General features: G+C 42.9%; 1 long non-coding RNA gene across 30 annotated transcripts; it reads right to left on the bottom strand.

The window, feature by feature from the left end:
- Nucleotides 1-36: 36 nt before the first annotated feature.
- On the bottom strand, nucleotides 37-24,713 carry LOC105058953 (ARF guanine-nucleotide exchange factor GNL2). 30 transcript variants are annotated; one of them, XR_012138259.1, is made up of 9 exons: nucleotides 23,642-24,686; nucleotides 22,033-22,147; nucleotides 20,490-20,659; nucleotides 19,913-20,087; nucleotides 14,745-15,157; nucleotides 10,931-13,027; nucleotides 7,922-8,019; nucleotides 3,544-5,067; nucleotides 37-3,438 (listed from the first exon to the last, which is right to left on the bottom strand). It is a non-coding gene; the product is annotated as an ARF guanine-nucleotide exchange factor GNL2 (long non-coding RNA). The 30 variants fall into 30 exon arrangements; XR_012138260.1 differs by having other exon boundaries at nucleotides 23,648-24,686; XR_012138275.1 differs by lacking the exons at nucleotides 20,490-20,659; nucleotides 22,033-22,147 and adding an exon at nucleotides 13,305-13,682 and having other exon boundaries at nucleotides 14,745-14,859; nucleotides 23,642-24,687.
- Nucleotides 24,714-25,296: the final 583 nt, after the last annotated feature.

Raw genomic sequence — 25,296 nt, 5'->3', positions numbered from 1 at the left:
TGACTTATATTTCATATGAGACTAGGAACAAAAATCAAATTATGGCCATATAAATCACGTAGAAACCAAGAGTTGCAGGTATAAAATTGCAAAATTACAGATATAAAAACCAATCGTTTTCCGTGAAGAGAATGTGTTCCTCTCTTGACCGACCGACCAAGAGAGGAGGAAAACCTTTTTTAAGTAGAACTACAACAACAGAAAAGTGAGGACCAGAAAAAGACAGTCAAAAACAGCTTATCCACAAAGGCCTGCTACTCTCCTTGCCATCTGCCTCTACCTTTTAAATAAACTACAATGATGCCCTTTTCCCTCACTTTCCCCTCCCAAGTCAGGACAGTTCAAAACTCCTCAGGGAACAACTCCTCCTTCACCGAAGGAGCAATCCATTGTATCTGAATGTTCGTTATCTCCCAAAGCTCATCCCCATCTCTCTGCACCAAAATTTCCTTCTGCTTCATCTCGGTTATCATCTTCTTCAGCAGCGTAGGCACAAGCTCCTGCAGCACCCCCTCCTCGCCCATACCCCCAATGTCAGCCTTCATGCAGGTGTCCATCCTCCTCAGCACCCCAAGCCAGAAGGTCCGGAACCCCGGGCTCTGCGACAGAGGCACCATGAACCGCAGGAACACCTCCACAAGCAGCTCCATGGCCTCCTTCAGCGTCCCCTCCATGCTCTTCATCTCCCTCTCCGAGTTCTCCCTTCTCGAGTACTCCAACATCTTCTCATGCAGGTCATCCACCATAGCAAATATCACAAGATTGAAGCAAGCAAGGCAGTTCGCCGGCGTGAACTCCAATTCCTCTGCGGCTGTGAAGCACTTCCTTAGCTCCGCTACCGCCTGGTTTCGGATCTCCTCTCGTCGGACCAAGCTAGTCTTACGCAATGCCTCAGCCAGTTTGACAAACAGATTGGCCCCGAGGTTGCCGGCGTTAGCACCCATCTTCTGTACGTCTTCCATGGACGAGCCGCTGTGAGTGCTGCCCGGGTCAGAGTAACCTGATTTATGCCATTGGATCAGCCAATTCACGGATTCTCCCATCAACTCTAAAATCTTGGAGCTCTTCTCCAGTGGGCTGATCTTTAGCGCCGCATATCCAAATGCCGCCTCGATGCAGTAGGAATAATTAAACCTTGTGACATGGGTTCCTTCGCTCATCAGTTTCATAAGAGCCTCCACACCCTGATCAAATGTCTCAGGGTACCGGCCTGTGACGGAGAGTAGGTGAAGGAGCGTCTTCCACCCAATCATTGTCTGGACGTTCTTCGCATGTTCATTCAGGATCTGAGCCATGCTTTCGACAATGCTCTCGCAGCATGTGTCGAGAATTTCCTTGTCGAGCTTCCACATCAGATTGATGGACTTGAAGAGGAGCTCTTCAGGGAGCTTGTCGATATGCGGTGGAGATGAGAAGAGCTTGAGAGCAATCTTGAAGAGCCCAACGATGGCCTTCTCGGCAAATGGGCATGGCGAGAAGAGAGGGAACTGCGATACGACGGTGAAGCAGTCATGGAACTGAGGCCAGAATGCTGCGAACCTCTGAACGTTCATCATCGAAATCATGACCAAGAGATCCCAACAGAATCCGACGGTCTCTTCCTCTTCGACCGGAGTGCTAAATTTCTGGCCTTTGCCTGCTGCTGCGAAGATGAGAGCCCGGCCAAGGTTCTGCAATGACTCATCAGGCAACTTGGAGCTCTCGCTGAAGATATTCCCGATGTGACACTGCTGAATTATCTTCAAGTTGTTCTCAAACTCGCTCCCGGCATTGAGCATGGAATCGCCACTGCCATCTAGCGATAGGAACTGCGAGAACCGCCCGATCAATCCTGAAACCTGGCGGCTGCTGCCAAACCTGATGTGGGATGAGGGGAAGATGACCCCGGATTCAGACTTAGCGTGCAAGGTGAAGAGGGAGTCCGATGATGGAGCGTTCTCGGGCTCGATAACAGACTGAGGCAATAGCTTCAACCGCTTGAGCTTGAGCATGCAATCGACCATGTTCCTCCATGCCCCTCGCACTGAGTCCCCAAACTTGTTTGCGATGGTGAAGAGGGCCAGAGTGGCCATTCTTGGCTTGAGCTCATTGCTGAATGTGAACAGAGTCTCCTCTGCCGTGGCGTAAGGATTTAGCAGAGTGGTGAACTTGCAGAAGCAAGAGAGGAGCTCATCAAGGATATCTTCCAATCCGTATCTTGCAATTGTTGCTATGGATATCAGCGCATGAACGCACTCCTGCAGTATCTCCTCGTCGTCGGTGTGCTCGAAGGTGGCGGCAAGCGTGGCGACTGAGGTTCCTGATATGGCAACGAACACGTCCCGGCCCAGCTTATGGCTGAAGTTGCAGATGATGAAGGGCTCCACGATTCTCGATCTCTTGATGAGGTCGGCCCACTGGTTCGAGCTGAGCTCCGTGGGCAGACCAGTCTGGCCGAAGAGTGTGATCGCGTTGGTGGAGATGGAATGAAAGAGCTCGGAGAGGTATTCTTTGGGGAGATCCATCCCGCCGTTGATGGCTCTGTTGTTCCTTATGAACTCCTCTTCGGTCATCTTCTTCTTCACCTGTGGGTTGTGCTGGTCGGTGTTGAGCATGATGAGGGAGTAGCAGAGGATGAACACCGCATCCTTGCTCACGAAGATCTCCGATGACTGCTGCTCATAGAATCTCTCGGAGAACGCCTCGAGGATCCTCTGTATCTTCTGAGACTCTCCGGGCAGCCGGAATGTCTCGAGGTAGGTTCGGAGGGCGGTATCGAGGATCACGCCGGAGAATTCAAACGTCTCGGTGAATTCTTTCAGCACTTGGATGTTGAACTCGTCGGGGTCGCCTAGGAAGTCCCCGATCTTGTTCTTGTCCAAGCCCGGCGTGTAGCGGAAGAAGTAGGCCAGGCATTTGGGGTCCGGTGGAGTTGGCACCAGATGGCAAATGCTCAGGAAATCCAGCCCTTTCTTCTCGTCCCTGTTGTAATGGTTGGCAGCGATCATCACCTTCTTCTTCTTCATCTTCCTCATTCTAACAAACTCCAGCCAGGTGTCGGGGTCGTCGTGGGTGTCGCACCTCCCGACCCAGAAGGGCTTGTAATCGGGGACGTCGGTACTGTAGGACCCCCGGTCGGGAACTTGTTCTACCTCGATGCTGTCGGCAATGGTGGTGATGACGGTGACGAGACCCTCGAAGGCCTGGACCTGCATGGGGGACATGGGGTTGGTCACAGGGAATGCGATCTTGCAGAGCAATTTCCCGATCTCTTCGAACACGTTGTGCCGGATGGGGTCGCAGTCGTAATTGACGTACATCTCGATCACGAAGGTCGGCTGCCGGCAGAAGCCTAGGATCCCTTCGATGGCGACTTCCTGGAGCTGCACTCCGCTCCCTCCTGCTGCAATTCTTAAGAGCACGTAGGTGAAGAATGCTTCAAGTTGGAGCCTGAGACGCCTGTGAATAAACAAAAATGTTTGCTCTTTCCTCCTCCCTCTTTTAATTAATCTTGCATCGCGACAAGCAAAATGGAACGGTGAGGAGGAAATATTTAGTACCTACCGACGCAGGAACTGATAGAGGTTCAGGACTGCGCTGCAGATCATGGATAGAACGAGCGGGCTCGAGCATGGGGCGTAGTGGATGAGATGGTGGAAGAGATCATCCTGGACCAATTGGAGGAGCTTGGGGTGCTTCCCGATTCCTTCACCGCCCAATTCCACCGCCGAATTGATGAGGACGAGCGCGAAGAGCTGAACGTCCTCATCGGTGCTGATGGAGCCGAATCCCTCAGCAGAATCGACCACTTCGCCGACGTTGAGCAGCGAGCAGAGGAAGTGGAAGATGTCGACCATGCAGCGCGCCCCGTAGCCGGTGATGGGGATGTCGTCGTCGTCGTCGTCGTCGTCGTCGACTTGGGAAGCGCTGTCGGCGGTCTCGGGCACCTTGATCTCCGGGAGGTGGGAGAAGACGGCCTGGATGAGCTCGTGCATGGCATGGCGGGCGCTCCTCTGGAGGAGATCCCCCCGCTGGACCGACTGCTGGACCACCTGGAAGCAGGTGTTGACGATGCTGCAGACCGCGTGGTCGGTGAGGAGGACGGACGCGCGGGACCGCATGATGGCGGTCGACACCTGGAGGATGCGCATGAGGACGGCGTCTTCGGAGGCCTGGTCGGTGCGCTCCAGCCGGCAGTTGCTGGCGGCGAACACGATGGAGTGGATGGCCTCGCGGGCGCCTGGGGTGCGCTCGTCGAAGACGTCGAGGCGGAGTATCTTGAGGACGGCGGAGAGGGCGACGCCGGTGGCAGCGGCGGGGATCTCGTCGCTCTGGATGACGTCCAGAAAGGGGGAGAGGTAGACGGAGGGCTCTGTGGAGCGCCATTCGCCGTGCTGGGGGTGGAAGATGAGGGAGCGGAGGGACTTGAGGGATTGGAGGAGGTGGGGGTTGGCGCCCTCGTCTGCGCCGCCGGGGATGAAGCCGGAGATGGGGTCTGGGGGGCGCCGGATCACGGCGAGGACGGCGCCCACCTCCGTGTTGAGCATGCACGAGATGCCCAGCTCCTTGAGCCGCGGGTCCCGACCCCGGTGGCGGCCGCCAGCTTCGCCCCCGCCCGCTGCTTCATCGGCGTCGTCGCCATCGCTTGCTCTGGCCATCGTGGCCGCTGAAGCATTTCCATTTCCATTCCGGTGAGATGGGGAAATATTGTCTGAGAAAACGGTTAGTGGCGCCGCGCAAAACGGTTTGATTATGGTGGGTAGGGGCTGGCATCCGGTCCGCTCAAAGCAAGGCGGAGTAGTCGGGTGAACATGCGGCCTTCGTCGACTCGTGCACCGCACATGTCGGGTTCCGAGTGCTCATGACGACCAGTGCAACGCTGCGTCAGCAATGGCAGCAAGAAGCTGGCCGGAGAAGAGAGAGATGAGGAACGATGGTACGATGCTTCTCACATGTGCAGCGCTGATGAGCATAGATGAGAGAAATCGACGTTGTCCATGCGGCTATGAACCAAATCAAGAGGAAAGAAAAAAGCGGAGACAGTGGCCGTCCCCTGTTGACTGTTGATCATGGACTGACGTTGTTAAACTGTAAGGAAGAAGCCCTTGCGTAATTATAAGAACTTATTTAATCGGATTCAGGGATTTCTAACATGTAAAATTATACTGGATTTTCAATATAATATGATCGAATAAAATCTAAGTAACACTAGGAGACGGCCATTTGAAAAGTTCTGTCATGTGACATAAAACAATTGGCCCGACTCCAAGTCTCCAGAGCATTCAACTAGGAATTTTGAATATAGAATGGCAAGCTAGCTTACGTGGTCTCAAAATTTTTCATGTGCACTATCAAGCACCACAAAAATTTTCTGTTTCAATCCATCATATATTCAACTAGCTGTAGATATCTCATGCAATTGTAGTGGACCTGTACGTTGGAAACTGTAGGAAATCAACTTGGATCGTGGAGAAAAGAAAAAGCATCTCGTCCAAATTGCATTATACCCCATAAAAGCCTGCCATGCAACAAAGGTGCAGAAGTTTCTTATAATTCAGATTTGAAGGGTACCCAAGGCAGATGTAGCATAAGGTTGCTGTAGGCTGTCTATTGCCTTTGCAAAGAGGTGGCTAACCTACCTGAGTAGTCACAACCCAAAGCAGATTTATTTTGAGAACTAAGAAAAGTAGATCTAGAAAACTGAAGAAGGAGCCTCACTCCCATTACCAGTGGCAGTGTATTTCACCTGCAAGGCCCAGTCCATAAATAATGAACTAGCCATCTATCTGAACCTATCAGTCTGGCGGCTCAGATAGGGTCAACTGTCAAGCTGCCAAATGGAGGAGCGGATAACTAGCAGCCACAGCATATCACCTTTTGCTTTTGGATATATTTCTAGCCAAAACGTTGCTGAGATACGTGCGCATATGAATAAAATAGACCTTTTCTAGACTTTAATTGACCAACAGTCCAGCCACATGTTGATCAAAACATGGTTGTAGCGAATCAGTTTAAATAGATGAACAAGTAAAAGATTTTTCGGCTTCACAGTTCTCGTGTTACGGCTTACTTGAGGTGTGTGTAACAAGTATCATTTAACTGGGACCCTGCAGCTTGACAGATAACAACCACAGCTTCCAGGCTAGAAGATAAATATGCATACTGATCAATAAGATCGAGATGGACGAGGGCTGTGCATGGCTTGAAGTTGCAGGATATGGGAATGGATATATGGATCATCGGGGACTGGAGAGAGATCTGATCTGGAAGTATAGCACCAGTCTCAAAAAGGAATTGTTAAACCAATTGACCAACTCCCCGTTAGAAGGGTGAAAGCAGAAGCTGCAGAAGAACCCTGATTACTCACCAAAAACACTACAGCATCAATATAGGTTGCCTAAACCAGGTAGTTGATCCATCAGCTAGGGCTGCTAATGACTGTTTGTTGATGTGGCATTTATTCAGTTCCAAGAATGGATATGGCGTTTATTAAGTCCTGTAAGTTTTGGTGGCAACCTTTGGATGACTATTATTTACTGAAAATATGGTAACCTGTTTCAGCGATGAGCCATACAACTGATTAGCCATGCAAGGAACAGAAAATCTGTAGAGAAAATGGAACTGACAAACAAGCCAATATTCTCAAAATAAATAAAGGAATAACCATTTTATTGCATGCACTATCATTTTACTCAAATATATACATATAAAAGGTTCCTGTAACATTTTGTTTTTCCAACCCTGTATCTTTGAAAGTTACAGAATTACATATGCTAAGCTAACCATTGCTTGCACATGTCAAGGACAGGTAGTGCATTTGCATGCAAAACCTGCAAGATTAGTGGAAAGCATAAAAAATTAAGTTGGGTATGAGGGATGAAAAACTAGGTCACAATTATCATCTTAAGAAAGATATGCTAGAATACTTCCGAAGAGTGGAGGTAGTAATGTCATGTAAACTGAGAGAATATGGCATTTGGCATGCAAAAACACTAACCAATAGGACATGCTATAGAACACTTCTGAGAAGCACTATATGATGAATCAGATTGACTATGTAGCTTTATCTAGCTTTATCTTGCATGAGATGTCAGTCAACAAAAAGTTTGAGTCCAATAAGTGTCAAGACTAAAGCAGTTAACACTGAGTCCAATTTGTTAATCTGATTAGTGGAAACACAAAAGTTAAGGTGGGTATGACGATGCACAACTTCACCTCAGTCACAATCATCATCTTAAGGCATCCCCGAATACTTTTGAAGAATGGAGGCAGTAATATCATGTAAGAGTATAGGGTTTGCCATGCAAAATACTTACACATTTCTAACTTCTAAGTAACACTATATGATGAATCAGAGTGACTACTTAGCTTTATCTTGCATGAGATGTCAGCCAGGAAAAAAGTTCGAGTCCCATCCATCCCAAGCAATTAGTATCGAGTCCGATTTGTTTATCTGACCGCAGCGAAGTAATCATAACATACAGAAGGTTTAGAGGCATCTGGTATTTTTGAGGATGAACAGGGAATTTTGCAAATTCTAAAATAAACCATAACTATTTTGACAAAGAAAATGTTATTTTCTCCATGTAAGTTTTATCATAAAAATGGTTGGAGATGGTGTGGGCATATGGCAGATGGCAGAGCGCAGATCTCAGTCCACATATATAGGTGGTCAAGTGCTTTCAGTTTCATCCTTTTCTGATAAAAGGACAATATTCATTCTTTCAGTTTTTTTCATTTCTTGAAGCGAGTGTATTTTTCCAAGTAATACAGAAATCCTATTAAATTGTAACATTTGTTTTTCAACTTAATTGCTCAATAACATAGTAGCACAGATAGTCATAGATCAATGTCAAGGTACCAGGTGAAACTGTAGAAAATAAAGGAACATGATGACGATATGAATTTTTATAGTATAAGTAATTGTCATAGAAACACCAACCTGATGGGCCACATATGGAACATCAGCCACACTTCCACTTTGGGATGCTATCTGGAAAGCACTCTTTAGATGACCACAGACCACAGGTGAGGACTTTCCTATTGAGATGGAAATGGCATCACAAACAAGTATAAAGTTTCTAGAAAGAACTGTAAGATACACATCATCACAAACAAGTATAAAGTTTCTAGAAAGAACTGTAAGATACACATCAAGCTATGTTCAAGAGAAATATTTCTTGAAGGCTTCCAGACATTATTACTGTCAAACATGCTTTTGATATATGCTAGCATACAAGCATGTCCAACTGCAAGCTAGGAAAAAAAGAATGTTGTTTAAAGTTTAAAGCCAACTGATAGAAGACCATAACTGCATCGCCATCCAACCTTACTTTTGTCCTTATCTTAAAGAACAGATATGACATACAAGGGAGAGTGAAAAGTGAATTTTGACTAGAAGATGTTTTGGTTATCTAGCACGGGAAGTATATGCTAGAAAGACAGAGGGCAGGCAAGGAGAGGGGTGATGAAGCAGAATGACTTCTGTGAGTTTACAACTGCTTCTATTACCTCTTAACTCTTGTATCTATGTCTTCTCTTATGAAATCTTGAATACGTATACACCAATCATACATTCTCTTATGAAGACAGCTTGGGAAGATTGATTTGTTAAGGCAAAAAAAAAAGCCTCTTGTATGTCATATCAGCATACTTATCAAAACATTGAAGCACTTCTCCAAGCCCTAGAAAATGGTTTGAATGAAACCTATCTGTTGGTTTGACCATAAAAAAATGGATACTTATACCGAGAAATGCTTTAAAGAATTCCTTCTGTTTAGTAACCATTGACAAATAAAGATTGATACAAACAATCGAAAATGATGGGGTGGATCTAGATAATTGTGCACAGTTTTATAGAGACCAAGTGAAGGGATAAGATTTCAGAATCAGTTTCGAAGTACTTGCGCTCAAAGAGATATGCTGAGATATGGGCCATTTTAACTGGGTGGCTATGAGAAGACCAAGACAAGGAACAAGCAAAAGATAATTGGAATAACAAGAAAGAACAGATTGCAATCCTTCATGCCATACTGTTGTATGACTGAAGCAAAATTGGTAGTATAGTCAAAAGCATCTATAAAGTGATGTCACCACTTGGATAACTTAAAGATAAATGAATCCCTTAAAAAATTAAGACTTTTATAAATAAAAAACTCTCATTCTCTAGTCTGAGATTTGGATAAGCTACAGAAGAAGATGAAGAATGCAAAAGAAAGCAAATTACTAATTCAACAATGAAGCACAACTCAGACAAGGGCATTGAACACATAGTTAGCATTCTAAACAAGCCAGACTTTAGCAAGCTGACCTCAAATGATGCTTGGCTCAATCCCCCAGATAGGCTTAAACTCAAGATCAGCTGAGGAGATCATGCCCCAGCTTGACTTGCTCGGCTCAGTCATCCCATGGACTGGAGGGCAACTATTCTGCCTTCTCAACATAAAAATGGAAGAAGTGTGGTGGTGTGCCCGCATGAGGAGCTCAGGGTGGACCAGAAGGTGAAGATTAGCCAGCATTGTGGTGAGATTGGCAACAGGAGAGAAAGAGGGGATGCGGATGGACATTAGGGATAGAGGTGCTTTCGTTCTTTCCACCTCTTGATCTCAACCATTGGATTTGATCCAAGGGCTGAGATCATTGAGATAAAATATATCGAGTTTTATAGCCATTGGACATTGATCTAATGACTTAGAAAACAGGATCACTTTTATAGAATAAATTTAAAAAATAAATAAAATATGTATAATATAAATATATGCTTTGTTATAATTTATATTTATTTTTAAATATTTGAACTATAGGGAGTTGAACACAAGAAGCTTGGGTCCAGCTCCTGCTTGTATGTATTTCAAGCTCGCAACTTTGGCTGATGTTTGGCTTGTTTGCTAATTAAATTAGCTCCTTGCAAGTTGAATTTCAAGCCAAACACAAGCTGCTCATGAACAGCTCTCTCATTAGGCAGCCCTACATATAGCAAGACTTTACAGATTGATAATCTGTATATCATCCCACTGGTCATGCCAAATAATAAGATAATGGTAAAGAGCATACCAAAAAAAGCTTAAAAATTTGTGAGGAACGTGGTCAGAATGCAGGTTGCTCATCTTAAAAACTTATAATAAATAATAAAAACAGATACCCTACCCAACAAAGGCATGCAACAGAGGTGAAATATAATATTAGGATGTAGGCTTCCTGATGTAGCATTTTTTGAATATGGAAATGTTGATTATGTCTTGACATCCAAAGAAAACTATAGCAATAGAGGAATGCAGCAGTTGGCTATGATATCAATCTTTTGTTTATTTTTTCTTTGAAAGCTCTTGGGTTTTTATTTCAGTGTCATTGTCATGCTTCACACATGTTTTACCATTACATTGTAAACTGCATCAGATTGTTCCATCTTTAACTGATTGCACTTTCATTCTTGCAAGAAAAAGACACGAACTCAATGCCTTTGTGAACAGTGGCTACAAGTCCTCATGAGACAATACAACTCATGCTGATGTCAGAAATCAGGTGCCTTATTAGTGTTCTAACATAGAAATAGTACTGCATTACAGCAATGACACTGATCCTAGTTTCAAGAATGCATAACCAACTCATACCTGTGGCTGCTGACTAACATGTCAATAAGACAGTCAAGCCATTCTTTGTGTTTCTTTGCATATATATTGATGGCAGCACCTAACATCTATTGACAATTCAAAATAACATGATAGGCACCTAACATGATCAGCATCACTAGATGATGTAATGTCAAAAATTCTCTGAATAAGATGTAATGGATGTGACAGATCCATTTAACTTGGAACACTTCCAGGTTATATTGTCAGATTGCGGCAGACAAAGGAGAATCTGACAGGAGATATGTTTTTCAGTCTATAATTGCAATTACAACTAGAGTATAAAAAAATATAGACCACTGTCATTTTGGTACTTACTGTACCTAAAGGACCTAATTGACTATGAAAGGATGGGATATCCAACTCCAGGGTGGGATTTAGAGTTCCCTCTGCAACACAATATACTGCATCTTCCATCTGGAAAGAACTGTTAGACAAGTTACTTTCTGTAGCAAAACAGTGAAAAGTTAGCCCAATCATCTGAAGTCAACATCTCCAAAACAAAGCCAGCATAATAAGAACATATGGACTGAAATACACGCACTTAAGCTAACAGTGGTACAGCATCTTGTGATGCATGGAGCAGCAATATGACGTAGATGCCTTAGATCTTTACTACTTCTGGCAGTAGCAGCAAATTGCATAGCATCCTGATTCCTGCCCCTCCTCAACCACAACTGTTCCAGTCAAGCACTAAATTTTTAGTTACAGGACTCACAACAGCTAGTCTAAAGAAGGTTCTCAACCACAGGTCTAGCCCTGCCACAAGGATTCCAACCCTCTTCTAGCAGGTTTTAATTTGGTCTTCATATATTCAGAAGACCATTCTATTGAATTGGTTCTACTTCATCTCTTTTCACCATTTTTAAGTTTTTATCCAGTCTATTATTCTATCCTTTGTTAATTTTCCAAACACGCATGTATATGTCTATCCCATGCAAAGGTTCTACAAGAAGCAAGAGCACAATCCAACATGAGCAGGACAAAACAGATAGGCCAAAAAGCCAAAACCCAACTTTCACTAACTTTTTTTTTATGCTTTCTTTTGACCATCATCTCTTCTGAACTCTAATTCAATTGAACCGAGCTACTTTGTGAAAGTATCATAAGATCCTCCATAATAGTGAAACTGTACTCAAAAGCCCAGTAAATTTTTTATTTAGTGAAGCATTTATTGAATAGTCATCAACAAAGGACAAAGTGCAACAATATCGATGCGCTGCTGAAAGCATCAATATTGCTCCTGCTCGAAGGTTTCCTCCTCCCGTTTATACACCCTGCTGCCTTCCAGACAGATTGAGGCCGCCTGGATTTGGAGAGCCACTGCTCATCCTCGGGTGCGGACTTTTCTTTGGAAGCTTGCTTGGGCATGGAGGTTCCAACTTTGTGCCCGATTTGTGGGATGAAGGATGAGTCTGCGGAGCATGCTGTCCTGCGCTGTCCTAGGGCAAGGGCGATTTGGAGATGGGTGGGCGATTACCCTTGGGAGAGGAGTCCTGACCCTTGGTTGGCATCCTTCCTTAGTTTGATCCGTCAGAGTGTTGCTGATAGGACGTTTATTGCTGGAGGACGGCTGGCATATATTACCTACTAGATCTGGCTGCCCAGGAACAGCCTTGTCTTCGACGGTGAGGTGATTCCTGATCATCAAGTACTGGAGTAAGCTGTCTGTTTAGCTCAGGAATACTATCAGTTTGATACTGCCACTTCGTCCCTTGACATCCCCGATCTCTGTAGCTCCTTGGCTGCCCCGACAGTGACCCATAAGGTTCTTTCCATTTCATGAGAACCCCCACCCCCGAGGTTTGTCAAGGTGAACTTCGATGGCAGTGTTCGAATGGACGGGAGCGAAGCTGGCTTTATTATCTATAGCTCGGATGGAAGACTCTTAGCAGCTAGTGGTTCCCACCTTTTTGAGCTTTCGGTTCCAACTGCAGAGCTTCATGCTGCTTTGCCAGGTGTCACCTTTGCTAGGCAGCAGCTTCATGCGGAGTGAATTGTCCTAGAGGGTGACTCTGCTATTATCATTTCGTGGATCTAGAGGGAGGCCAGGCAGCTTGATGGTCATCCGCTTCTCCGGAATATCAGGGTCTCCCTCCGTCAAGCTGCTGCTGTGAGAGTCCGACATGTTTATAGCGAGACGAACACGACAGCAGATTGGGTGGTGACTTTTGTTACTGAGCAATCTGGTGTCCGGCTATGGAGGCAGGGCGAGGTTTGCCCACAGGCTCTACGGGATTTTCTGTATCTTGACCTATTGGACTGCTCTTGCACTAGATTAGTGTGACCGCTCGTTTGTACCAAAAAAAAAAGATCAGCCACCCATTTAGTGAGTTCAAGTGTTGCTTTATCTTCAGCAGGCAAGGAAAGCCGATGCACATCTTTCTTTCTCTATATCATACTTTGCCTTTTGCATGCAACTGCTCAAAGAATATAGAAAAATAACATCATCAGAAATATCTGGAACAAACAAGAAATATGAATTTAAAATTTCTTCACAGAAATATATTAATATGTACAGGAACATAATTAGTAAATTATTTAGGGATTAAAGAAGACCATATAATATCTCAAGTAATCTGCCATAAGGATAGGGAGATACAATGCATCAGAAAAAGGTAAATTTGAGCAGAAACTGATTTTCAATAATAAAATCCAGGAGTGGGCATATTTTTTGGATCTTCGGCTGTCAGCTACCTGTCAATGTGCTTCCAAAAAGGGTAGTTTTTATTAGACCGTCTCAGACATATGCAGTCCAAGTCACTCAAGTGAGGATCTTCATCACAGGATCACTAGAAACTCAGACAGTGCTGATATCCAAGCAATAATGAAAGCAAATATTTGTATTGCTAGAGTGGTGGATGTGGAAATCACTCCATCCTCCAGCTATTCGCACATGGTTCCAAGGCAGACGTACAGTCTGTGTGTGGAGGATTGCATTTCACAAGCTAAAGCTGAAGCAATACCTGCTCCAGTTTTCATTTCTCAGCAGCAGTCAAAACAATGTCCATTCAGAAGGCCACTGTCCGCAAGTCCTGCCAGTTGTTCTTTATAATCATCGGGCATCATTTTGTCCTTCCAAGAATTTATCAGAAGATTAGCAAGATCAAATTTGAATGGTGATTTAAGGTGTTAATGAGGTACTATGCCATTTAGAGAGCTAATGCTAGAACACATCAGAATTTTAATTCCACTTGGCTAAAGCTCCTAGGACTGGTCAAAAACTGTTCGAATCCCAGACTACTCACACTATAAGAAGCCAGCAGATATCTGTTGTCAAGAAAAGAAGAAGGCATTTAATAGGAAAAAAAGAGTAACATCAGGGAAAAGCGACTGCAAATTTTGATAAAGGAGCAAGCATGCCCTCTAAACAATGTATGGTATCATCTCCGGCAACCCCACAGAAATCATGAGCCAATGTGAGCAATGAATTTTTTCTTGATGTTAAAGATATCCAGCATCTAGTGGAAACATGAGCAAATGTGAGCAGAGAGATGGTTTGCATGTTAAATGGGTTGTGATATGGGTTGCCATGGTGCAGTAGAAGGGGATGTTGAAATTGCATTGAGGCAAGACCATGAAAAACATTAGAAGCAAAAAGATGGCTTTCCATGCAAACTGAGCTGTGACATGGGTTGACACAGTGCAATAGGAGAAGAAACTTTAAGTTAATTTGGAGCCATAACACTAAGTGATGCTACTCCAGCCAATACTGAATGCAGTCATTTGTTCTCCTCTAATCAAATATATCAACCTTCACCTCCAAGTTCATCAACCTTACTAATGGTGCTTTAGAGCCTCCAACCTTTTGTGCCATCTTGTACTACTAAAATTGGGTAGAACATTCCAGGTCGTGAATGCCTTTGAGTACTTATTTCATAACCATAGAACATTATTAGCCCAAACACAACAAATGAATTCTAAACAATAGATGTTGCAAGAGGACAACAGCAGGTGGTGAAAAAGCTACCACATGATCAATTTGCTGCAAATCTTGACATAATATGAATACGGTCTAAATCAAGAATCAACCATGAAGTTCTTCCATGTAAAAACTAAAACACATTTTTGCAAGGCACAATTAGAAGAATGTGATAAACAATATAAAAATAAGTTAAAAGGTCTTAACAAACTCACAGATTTAACATCTTGGAAGGAGCAGCATGCAAAATAACTAAGGCCCCCTTCCAACTCCATTGGTGTCCAGATAAATGTTGAAGTCATTGCAAAATGAACAGGCATCATTCCCAGTCTACAATAAAATGTTTAGCATTAGATAGTCTCCATTCTAATGCCCGTGTACCTGCAGTTGTCGGATTACCGTTCAACATATGCTCTACTTAAGGGCCAATTGCCGGCAGATTGCAGTGCAATATAGCAAGTAGCAGCTCAATAAAAGCTACGACCTTCTGGTTTCATGTGAAGTACTATGATCAAGCTGCTCCCAAGAGAAGGATTAACTCTGGGATGAGGCAGATTGTGTCAAATCAACAGATATTTCATCCATCCATAGTAGTGAAGTTACAATGCTAACCCTGATTCATGAGTATCTGCTTTAGGAACAGATGAACAGCAAAGTTAATTGGTTTAAGCAGACAAATAAGATCTGAGAGATAGAAATAAAAAAATATAGGAAAAGTCACTATAAAGATAACCAACAAGATAATTAAAGAGAATTAGGTTGCGTTTGGTAGCTGGCAATCTATCCAGACTACTGGCAATTTAAAAGGGCCCCACCAAATGACCACATTTAGTATGCCTTTTGGGTTGGTAATCCAGATTACCAGGTAATCCAGATTATCTGCTATAAGGTAATTTGGATTACCAAGGGAAGAGGTGGCTATCCAGATTACCACTACTTTGATAATCTTGTAAAAAAATTTTTGGACGAAACTGCTCTCCTCCCCTCTCCCTCCCCCTCCCCGCGCAGCCTCCTTCTCAACCTCCTCCACCGCTTCCTCCTCTTCCCCGGCAGCCTCCTCCGTCATCCTCCTCCCCGACGGCCTCCTCCTCAACCTCCCTGACGGAGCTGGATGAGGCGGGAGATGTCCCCGGAGATGCGGATCGAGGTAGGGTGCAGGCGAGGGAGAAGTTTCGAGGGTGGGGGATGCGGTCGTTGCGCCAGATGTGTCCACGCATGGCCCCCAGCCGCCACCACATGCGGAGGAACTCCCGACGCCATGGTCAGAGTTGGGCAGAGCCGGCGATGCCGAAGATGACATGGCGGAGGGAAAGTGGCGTGACGGTGTCATCCTCCAGGGAAGGGGATCCAGGAGAAGAGACGTGGATGGTCGGGGGGTAGCACGGGCGGCACGGACGGTCAAGGGGCTGGCGTGCGGTGGCCAAGGCAACGCGGGCGGCCAGGGGGCTGGGGTGCGGTGCCGAAGGAGCAACGGGCGGGTGCGGGTTCACCAAGGGGCCAGGAGGCGGTGCGGGAGGGTGGGAGGGGGCACGGAAGGCCGGAGGGCAGTGGAGGCCACCGAGGATGGGGGGATGGGGGAGGGGTGTGGCGTACGAGGGAAGGAGAACGGAGAAAAATAAAAAAGTAATAAAAATAGTGAAGTTACAATGCTAACCATGATTCATAAGTATCTGCTTTAGGAACAAACGACAGCAAAGTTAATTGGTTTAAGCAGACAAAAAAGACCTGAGAGATAGAAATAAAAAAACATAGGAAAAGTCACTATAAAGATAACCAACAAGATAATTAAAGAGAATTAGGTTGCGTTTGGTAGCTGGCAATCTATCTAGACTACTAGCAATTTAAAAGGGCCCCACCAAATTACCACATTTAGTATGCCTTTTGGGTTGGTAATCCAGATTATTTGCCATAAGGTAATTTGGATTACCAAAGGAAGAGGTGGCTATCCAGATTACCACTACTTTAATAATCTTGTAAAAAAATTTCTGGACGAAACTGCTCTCCCTCCCCCTCCCCGCGCGGCCTCCTCCTCAACCTCCTCCACCGCTTCCTCCTCTTCCCCGACAACCTCCTCCGTCATCCTCCTCCCCGACGGCCTCCTCCTCAACCTCCCCGACGGAGCTGGATGAGGTAGGAGATGTCCCCGAAGATGTGAATCGGGGGTAGGGTGCAGGCGAGGGAGGCATTCCGGGAGTGGGGGATGCGGTCGTTGAGCCAGATGTGTCCACGCATAGCCCCCAGCCGCCACCACATGCGAAGGAACTCCCAGCACCGCGGCCAGAGCTGGGCAGAGCCGGTGATGCCGAAGATGACATGGCGGAGGGAAAGCGGCCTCCAGAGAAGGAGATCCAGGAGAAGAGGCGCGGACGGTCAGGGGGTAGCACGGGTGGCACGGACGGTTAGGGGGTAGGTGTGCGGTGGCCAGGGCGGCCGGGGGGCTGGGGTGCGGTGCCGAAGGAGCGACGGGCGGGCGCGAGTTCACCAAAGGGCCAGGAGATGGTGCGGGAGGCACGAAAGGCCAAGGGGCAGTGGAGGCCACCGAGGGTGGGGGGGAGGGGGGGAGGGGTGTGGCGTGCGGGGGAAGGAGAACGGGGAAAAATAAAAAAGTAATAAAAATAGTGAAGTTACAATGCTAACCATGATTCATGAGTATCTGCTTTAGGAACAGATGAACAGCAAAGTTAATTAGTTTAAGCAGACAAATAAGACCTGAGAGATAGAAATAAAAAAACATAGGAAAAGTCACTATAAAGATAACCAACAAGATAATTAAAGAGAATTAGGTTGCATTTAGTAGCTGGCAATCTATCCAAACTACTGGCAATTTAAAAGGGCCCCACTAAATTACCACATTTAGTATGCCTTTTGGGTTGGTAATCCAGATTACCAGATAATCCAGATTATCCGTCATAAGGTAATTTGGATTACCAAGGGAACAAATGTCTATTCAGATTACCACTACTTTGATAATCTTGTAAAAAAATTTCTGGACAAAACTGCTCTCCTCCCCCCTCCCCCTCACCGCGTGGCCTCCTCCTCAACCTCCTCCGCCGCTTCCTCCTCTTCCCTGGCAGCCTCCATCATCCTCCTCCCTGGCGGCCTCCTCCTCAACCTCCCCGACGGAGCTGGATAAGGCGGGAGATGTCCCCGGAGATGCGGACCGGGGGTAGGGTGCAGGCGAGGGAGGCATTCCGGGGGTGGGGGATGCGGTCGTTGAGCCAGATGTGTCTACGTATGGCCCCCAGCTGCCATCACATGTGGAGGAACTCCCGACGCCGCGGCCAGAGCTAGGCAGAGCCGGCGATGCCGAAGATGACATGGCAAAGGGAAAGCGGTGTGACGGTGTCATCCTCCAGGGAAGGAGATCCAGGAGAAGAGGCACGAATGATCGGGGGGTAGCACGAGCAGCATGGACGGTCAAGAGGCCGGTGTACGATGGCGCGGGCGACCGAGGGGCTGGGGTGTGGTGCCCAAGGAGCAACGGGCGGGCACGGGTTAACCAAGGGGCCAAGAGGCGGTGCGGGAGCGTGGGAGGAGGCACGGAAGGCCGGGGGGCAATGGAGGCCACCGAGCGTGGGGGGAGGGGGGAGAGGTGTCGCTTGCGGGGGAAGGAGAATGAAAAAAAATAAAAAATTAATAAAAATAATAATAATAAGTATTATAAAATAGTGTAAAATTTTTTTCATATAATAATTTTTATCATTAAAAAATTAAATAAATAGTTTAAAATGCTAAACTAATAATTTGATTTAAGAATATTTTCGAAAATTTGATGTTATATTATTAATAATATGATTGTCATACCAAACATGTCAATCAAGATTTTCAATAATTTTACTGCAACATTACCTACGTGTACCAAATACAGTAATCAATATTACTGATAATATATTCAGATTGCAGGTAAATCAGATTATCAGATAATCCAGATTACCTTTGCTTGACAATGCACCAAACGCAACCTTAATACAATATTAATGCAGAGTATATTTTAAACCAAAATTGATAATGGAGATGTTTTTTCCCAATTATATAGGTTGATTTCATAAATCATTCTTTGCTATTTATTCTGACCAAGGGCTCCATTTTTTGAACAATTTTTCCTATTTAGCGTATTCCTGTGAAATTATTAGAATACAAAATACAGCATAACACCTTACAAGTCATAACACTACATAGAAGAGGAAACATTTCCCAACTTTTGATTTAGCACATTACCCTAATTAGATTTCTCCATTATAACAGTTATCCGACCCTTAATCTTGGCAAACTCTTTCTGATATGAGGCTGTTATCACTAGGATTCCTTTCTAAACGTCCATCTCAATGAATCCAATCTTAAAATCTTTTGATGAATTTGTCAGATTTTTTTCAGAATTCTGAATTTTATCTCTCACTGAATAATTCCCAAATGCTGAACTTGTTACTACGCATGGAAAGTCTTTTTATATCCCTGTTTTTATTAGTATTATTTTAATCATACAGGTGTTAATTATTTCTCAAGGGTGATGAGAGCTTTTGGGTCAGGGTGATGATTTCTTGACAAGGAACGGGTCATTGATGCAGAGTGCTGAAGATATTGCATGACTTGAGAAATTGATACCGTGTACATTGAATGTGCCCAAAGCAATGTCTGTATATTCTGAAAATAAACCTGTCTCAGCCAGCCTTACAATATGTGCTGGGAAGGGTTTCCTGGTTCAATCCTGAAAGATGGCACTTTCACCATTGTTGAACCAAAAAAAAAGGGAAAACTGTTATCGCTAGGAGTCCTTTCTAATGTTCCATCCCAACCAAAAACCAATCTTAAAAGCTTTTGATGAATTTGTCAGATTTTTTTTCAAAATTCTGATTTTTTATCTCTAGCTGGATCATTACCAAATGCTAAACATGTGACTACACTAACGCTACAGACAAACTGAGGCACATGCTAGTATGAAAAGTCAGTTCATCCAGTGACAAATTGAAAGAGATACAGGTTTAAAACAAATCCTTGGTTAGCACAGTTGGGCATATGATAGATGCATACTATTGACTAAAATACAATGGTATTCTTCTTCAAAAGATGCAGGACTGTGGTTACATCATTATACAATAAACTAAGAGCAACAACCAAAATTAGAATAAAGATGCAAGGAAACTAACTGCCTACATTGTCAAATACATTAAAGCATTGTTATGTCTAAGCTGCACTTCTATTGGCAAACTAAACATTCACTATTTCACTTTGTACCACGAAAACAATGGATAGCAATTTTAGGAGAAGGGACAACAATCTTAAGGACACATAAAATGAATAGTAGGGCTAAAACACAACATGATATGGTAAGCATGGAGAAGATATGGATCACTTAGATTAGCATGCCAAAAGAACAGGCACACACCTTGCGAGGAGCATTACTGATAGCTTCCATGTGATTTTGCATGTCTTTCAAATATGATATAGCTATATGAGATTGGTTATCAAATTCATTGCTAACACTCTGCTCCATAGCTCCTATAGCAAAAACAGCCGACTCAGGAGCATACTGCATGTGAATGAGTTCAATATCCTGCATTCTGCCATATACAGTATACTAACATTTAAGAACCTCAGCATGTGACAGATAAAAATCATAAATGATAGTGTTCCCTCACAGGTAAGCTTAGCAAATAAAACTGGTGGACCAATTCTGAAGAGTAAGTAGTAACAACTAAACAATAATAACAAGTGCATAATTTATGAGTTTGAACCAATCCATGTTTGCTTCTATGCAAACTAGGGTAATAAGATCATCTAGTACCTTTACATACAGAAGGTAGATGGTAAAACTAGAGCAAGCTAAGCAGGCCAAGGGTGAGTGTTAAGGTCAGATGAAATTTTCAACACAGCCCAAGTTAAAATCAAACATATCAGTTCCAAGAATTTGTGTCATATAGTGTTGGTATTCAGCAAAGGTCAAAGCATATAGAGATTTGCACCTCTTCCAGGCTGCAGAAGTTGACGCAAAAGGCTGCAGGCTAATAAGCTGTATCACATTTTGACATTTTATCCCAAGAACTACATGGAACAAGACCTTTAAGAAAATTATGATGTCAAATTCATTTTGCATATCCACTGTATCATAGCCATGTCATATTACAACGAATTGCTGTAACAAAACAATAAAAAGTATATTACTGAGACAGTCACCACAACAAATAAAATAAGTAAAAGGGCAAATCTAAGAATACAACCATTATTATCCTCAAATAAACATTGTACTGTGAACTGAACTCTTTAAAACAGAATCATATCCATAATACATTCCAGGATGTGTTCCAGATATTCGTGCACAGTGGTATAGCCGTATAGGTCTCTCATTGCCATGCTTGGAGGAGTTTTGCCTTCTAGATTAGGAACATTTTTAGAGGCTAATGTTGTCGGATACTTTTTAAGGGACAGAGGAATTGAATCACCATCAAAAATTCTGTGCTGTTCAATTTCCAGATAAAACACATCATCATGAATGGCTTGGTGGATAAAAAATCTGGAGTTAAAAAACAATGTTCAGTACAAGATATAATGTGTTGATATAAATTTCAGAAACCATATGTTGCAAACCATAATTAGCTCAAGACAAGGACCTGTCAAGTGGATTAGTCTTGTTAACGTAAAAGGCATCACACCAAATAACCCTTCCCCTTCCCAGCCACCATTAATTCTTTTAGTCCTTGTTATCCACCAAGATTAATGTGCTAGTCTTCTTGATATTTGTTTCTTGAGAATCTAAACCTTGGTCAATAAAGTTGCTGGTGTACCACATCAAACGGATAGATCAATGAGATCAGTTAAGTCAAAAGACAACGTTCGGTCAAGCTTCAGTAAGAGGACTCTCACAATTTCTAGTAGGATGTGAATTGCATCAAGTAGTAAAATAAAGAGAAAAGTAATAACTCAGAGGTAGAGAAGCCTCCAAGAAGATCAATTAGTATAAAAAGTATAATTGGGTACAAACAAGGTTCTCCAGGATGGAATTTTATCACACCAAGAACAGGTATGCAAAGTGTTTGTGTATAATTCCATTAAAGACTCAATGCAAATATGTAAGGCAGTTGCATTGAGATGTCAGTGATGTCCACTTCAATCATGGCCTCATTCTTGTATGCTTGCTAACTGCAACATAGCCACCTAAAAATGGTGATCTCATCCACATTATGTTTCAAACTGCAATCAGTTCGCAAAACTACTTGGACAATCACATGCTTGGGGTTGGTTCTCCAAACTGCTTCATTAATCACATGGCTACAGCTGGAAGTGCTTCAATCGTTCCCATGTATAATTTCTTCCAGCACCAATTGGTCATGACATAGATCAATTACAGACATAATTAGGCTATTATGTGTTGATCCAAACTCATCCATTGCTATCAATGCCAAGAAGGAATTTTCTAAGTACAAATCAATGATGACATGTCATATACATTTGACTCTGGGCACCAAGCTATCAGCAATGAAGAAAGAAAGAATTTTGTGGTAAACATACAGCGCTTGTGAAGCCCAATTTTATAACTGGGTTGAGTGTTCTCCATATGACTGCTGCACACGTAAGTTCATACAAGGCAACCAATGACATGGCACTTAAGGAAGACTCCTTTGGGCTGTACAAACAATAACCGATAGAAGATGTTGACTTCAATGCATAATTATATAGATTACAAATAAAAGCTAATAGTTATAAACTTTGGGAAGGTTTTTATAAATTTGATTTTTTTTTAAAAAAAAAAAGAACACTTCATAAGAACATAGAAAGATAATGCAAAATTTTTCCAAGCATCAAGACAAGAAATATTATTAGGTGTTCAAAGCTAGCTAAATACTGCAGAGAGTAAAGTAAACATGATCAGTGGCAGAACTTTGTCATCTGAATCATCTGTACAAGCTGCATGCTACTAGATGAAAGAGCTCCAGCATACATCAACATCATTTTATTTCCTAAATCAATCCAAGTTTCTCCATAATGAGTATTTTCAGATAGAGCCTTCTTGATGAAAACATGCATCGCCATACTACAAGAAAGCCTTTAATAGAGAATCACATACAAGTCAAAAGTAGTAGATAACATGTTAATTCCTATATGTTTTGCGAAGAAGCAGATTGAGAAGAAGAGATTGCATCTAACAAAGGGACAAATAAATAGGTTCGATAAATATCGAAACATTTTATAAGTTTCTCTGACATAAAAAAATGGTACTCTGCTTGTGTGACATTGTCAACCACTAGATTACAAAGAACCAGTGATTTTGTAACCTAGAGACAGGCATGAGACAGCATTATCTCCTTATACATTTCAAGATTTGCTACAGGTGAACTTTAAAAAGGTAGAAAGAATGGAGAGTCAGTTTCTAGTGCTCTATAACAGCTCACCACACAAAAAACCTCTTGAGTCATAATAAAAATAAGTCCTTCAAAATGCTTAAGATAATAGAATAAAAGAATATGAAAAGAAAAGGATGATAGTATCACATTATTCTTCGGGATGAGAATGGTTTAAGCTGGCCATATCTTACAGTATATGTTGGAGTCATCTAATTTCTTTTCTTCTTTTTTTTTTTGAACTCTAAATCCAATAATTCCACAAAAATATAAATTCAGGATTTAAAAAAAAAAAAAATCTTTAGTAACTTCAGTGGCCCCGAAGATCAGATACATACAATCACAACTACTTTTTCTCATACCTTAATCTTAAACCAACTTTAAGGTAACAGATTTAATGGTCTAAAATCCTCTTGCACCTTGAAGCAATCAAAAGTAAAATTGGAGAATGGAAACCGAGGGTTAGACAATCAACAATAAAAATATCAGATCATCTCTGTTATACACCTAAGGAAAATTTAATAAAGAGCATTCTGAAGATGCTGCCCAAGCAACACTACAGATAACTATAATTGAGCATTAGAAGGCCTACTATGACTTATCGAAGCTAGATAACTGATTATCTAGCTCACTTCTGAATATAGGGGCAAAAATTGCAATGCTGAAAATAGACTAATATCCAGAAAAAGTATTGATAATAGTGATTGTAATGTAGCAAAAATTGATGTTAAGAAAAAATTAAACTACTTCGATAATAAATGCTTTTCCAAATCACTTACTCATACTTGGTATCTTCTACACCATAATCTTGATGAAGAAACCGAAGGTGAGAAAAGGCTCCGTCCAAATCATCTATCTCACCGGCTTCCTTCAGAACATCCAAATGCACCATCTGAACACGCCGCTGTATGTGACCAAGAACCTCCACCTCCTAGAAGAGTCGAACCTAAGCTCCCCATTGCTGCCGTTCTGACACTGATCACCAATTTTGATTCGTAGGGTCCGGCTGTGTGGGCTTGCCTCTGAATGTTCCCACACAGCACATCAAAAGCCTCCGCGTTATCAAGAAAAACCCACCACAGACCCCTTAATTCATCCTCAGGAACCCATTCATCAAGAACCTCGGAATCACCCCCTACATCACTCTGCAACCTCCGAACACCCAAACATAATATCTTGTTCAAGATTTCTACAGAGCCGATATGTACATCAGGGTTTTTCCCTTTGTCATCAAGGTACGGATCCTGAGGCCGATTCTTCCAGATTTCTGAGACTTTAGATGCGACGAGTTGGATTAAGAGAAGGAACTCAACCTTGAAGCAAAGAATGTCGGAACCGAATCTCCAGATCGAGGTCGAGTTTTTGTCGAATTTGAGAAGCTCTAGGGCGGACAGCCATGCGAGTTGCGAAGGAGAGATACAGGTGCTCGATTAAAGGACGCTATCGATACTCCCACCTTGTAAGACTATGGCCCGGAGAACTTCTAGGGCGACCTCCGTCTTCCACTTCTTGAGGCTGAGAAGCAACGCCCGGAACGCTTCGAACTGGCCGAGGAAGAGGTGATTGACGACAACACTGGAGAGAACAGCGATCTCCTTCTCCATTATCTCGATGACGATCGAACTCAAGAAAGAACTAGGTTTAGGTTTAGGGTTTTAGAGTGGGGAGGAAGAACGACTCCATGGTTTCTGGCTTTCCTTTTCTTGGAGCCCACCGGCGCCGGACAAGAATGACAGAGACAGGGCGGTGCCAAGGGCCCCTGAATTGCATGCACCAGGTGCAGTTGCACCACGTCAAATCCTACGGTGGATAATACGCCACGCTATCCTTGTGTTCCCCCATTCCTACGGTGGATAATACGCCACGCTATCCTTGTGTTCCCCCAATTCCCGATTGCGCGCTATCATTTGCTCCGGATTTACCCCACCAGGTGCATGCAATAATTTTTCAAGAGGTCGGCGTTTTTAGAGCCCCTTGCTATACTAATACAATTTATTTTTTTTATTAATTTAATATAAATTTTAATTTTTTATCAAAATAATATAAAATTTATAAAACATCATTTCAATAATATTTTTTTAAAAAAATATTATTTAAAATGATATTTTTTTTAAAAAAAATTATTTAAAATGATATTTTTTTGATCCAACACATCTTGAGTGTAGAATCTTACTATAAAAAAAATATATATCATTAAAAATATTATTTTTAAAACTGTCATTTTCAATGATATTTCTTACTGAATACAATTCAAAATATCATTTTTTTATCACATATGTGATATATTTTATTTATATTTTTTAAATCAATATTTTTAGATAATTTTTTTATTATTATTTATATTTTTTATGTATAATATTATATTTTAAACTAATTTAAATAATTATTTTAACGTGATATTTTTTTTTTCAACTTTTTTTCGAGATACATCTGA

This window comes from Elaeis guineensis, chromosome 2, assembly GCF_000442705.2.
Source record: "Elaeis guineensis isolate ETL-2024a chromosome 2, EG11, whole genome shotgun sequence".
Taxonomy (NCBI): domain Eukaryota; kingdom Viridiplantae; phylum Streptophyta; class Magnoliopsida; order Arecales; family Arecaceae; genus Elaeis; species Elaeis guineensis.
This window is presented reverse-complemented; position numbering and strand designations above follow the sequence as displayed.